Source organism: Onychostoma macrolepis, chromosome 04, assembly GCF_012432095.1.
Source record: "Onychostoma macrolepis isolate SWU-2019 chromosome 04, ASM1243209v1, whole genome shotgun sequence".
Taxonomy (NCBI): domain Eukaryota; kingdom Metazoa; phylum Chordata; class Actinopteri; order Cypriniformes; family Cyprinidae; genus Onychostoma; species Onychostoma macrolepis.
The window spans coordinates 1,550,493-1,552,702 of NC_081158.1; the positions used below are offsets into that span (position 1 = coordinate 1,550,493).

The following is a 2,210-nucleotide window of genomic DNA, read 5'->3' on the forward strand; positions in this document are numbered from 1 at the left end:
GGTAGCTCGGCTTTAAGCGTTGTTTGTTGCCATGGTATCTTATGCTGCACGGCTAACCTGCTCCGGGGCAGGTTATGTTCTGGATTCGAGATCTCAGACTGAAATTCGACCAATCAGCTGTGATCAAAGAAACATATAGGTGACGTCACATATCCCAGTGTCTGTTGCAATGGCTTCACCTTTTCTACCAAATCCTGTGGACATCTCCGCACAAATTGTTAGACGAGCACTTCAGAGAAAGAGTTTTTAGGGACAGACAAAATCCCTAGATTTTCCTGATACTTACTTGTATGAAAGATACAGATTCTCCGGAAGGAATCTCTTATATTTGCGAACTTCTTGAGCCGCACATATCAAATGTGACACGTCAAGTCATGCTCTTACTGTACCGCAAATGGTATGCATTGCGTTGCGTTTTTGCAAGCGGTACGTACTTGTATGCGGTCGGTGATGCAGAGAACCTTGGGAAAACACGGTTTGTCGAACCATTCGCAAGGTGGTCCTCGCACTGCAGGGGTACATGAATAGCTTCATAGTGTTCCCTGGACATTTATCGACCATGTCCATAAAAGAGGGCTTTTATAAAATTGCCGGTAAGACTGATAGGGTGACACTACATGAACAGATTTACTTTTATACATTCACTTTTTCTCCCCAGAAAGCAGATTTCACTTAGAACACTTAAATTATACAATACAGTACATGTTAATATTATTCTAAATCTTTTAACAAATATATTAATCTTATGATAGGATTCCCTAGAGTCATAGGAGCAATAGACTGCACACATGTTGCACTCTCCACAGCTCTTGGAGAACATGAGGCAGATTATGTGAATAGAAAGTCCTTTCACAGCCTCAATGTTCAGGTAGGTGTACTATAGATTCAAGATGACTTATTTTCAGTGAGATGAATCATTAACACATATGACAATGATCTACTGTACATTTCATCTTCAGATAACTTGTGATCATGAATGCATGATCACAAGCTTGGATGCCAAATGGCCTGGCTCAGTGCATGACTCACAAATTTTCCGTGAGTCTGTGTTGTGTCAGCGCTTTGAGGAAGGCAAGTTACAGTACAAAACACTTTAAAGTGTTCTTTTTAATTGACAAAGCAAAACTTATACAATTTTCCCTTTTCTGTTCTGTGACAGGGCTTTTTGATGGCCTGTTGGTAGGAGACCAGATGCATGCCAGAGATTTTTACTAACCCCCTATCCTGACCCTCAGACAAGGCCACAAAACAGGTTCAATGTGGCCCTCAGTAAAACCAGGGTCAAGATTGAGATGACCTTTGGCATCCTAAAGGCACGTTCAACTGCCTTCGGCGGTTAAGGGTGTCACCAGAGCGGGCATCACAGATAGTGGCTGCATGTGCCATTCTGCACAATATAGCCACTATCAGAAAGGAGCAAGCACCATCACTAAACCAGCTTCTCCCGATGAAATTGACCCAATCACACTTGACCACCCAGCTGGCACAGCTGTCAGAGATGCAGTCACCATACAATATTTTACTTAATAAAAGCACATTGAAACTGCAGATAGGTCTCAAATGGTTTTATTGTTGATGTGGCTAGGAGGAGAAAGAGAGAAAGATGCATTAAGTATTGAGTATTCATACTAATGTGTTTCCTGTTTTAGTAAGTTCACATACTGAGATCTGTTTTTCCAGTTGTTTGATCTCCAATTTAATTTTTTTAATTTGGAGGCTCCTCAGCTCACAGTCCAGCTCCTTTAGAGTGCAGTCCAATTCTAGGCTCCTTTTGTAAAGGGCCTGACTGAGTCAGTTTCCACCTGAAACATAATTCCACCACAAACAGTCATTACAAGTCTTAAGGTAAATCAAATGACAAGGCAGGAGTTAATACAGGCACAGGACTGGCTGTAATTTATGTCAAGGGTTTAAAGCAGTACCTTGTTCACATTCCTTCTGAAGCCCATTGAGGTAGAGGCATCAGTTTGTGGGGCAGGTTGTGAAAAATCCTACAATAAAAGATAAGGGCCAGTCACATTTGTGTGACATTAAAATGTGTGCCATAAACAAAAAAACAAATGCATTCACCTCAGCAATGGTTTCAGAACACACAGAGAGGGTGTCTTCGTCATTTGCTTCACCCTAATAAATTAAAGTAGGCCAATGTAAAGCGTAACTGTTGTAAAGCATATTCATAGTGTTCTGTCTGCTGCAAGCTCACCTCTGTG

The 2,210-nt window shown here is 41.4% G+C and overlaps 1 pseudogene; it reads left to right on the forward strand.

Annotated features, from left to right (window-relative positions):
• LOC131539185 (putative nuclease HARBI1) lies at positions 1 to 1,527 on the forward strand (annotated as a pseudogene).
• Positions 1,528 to 2,210: the final 683 nt, after the last annotated feature.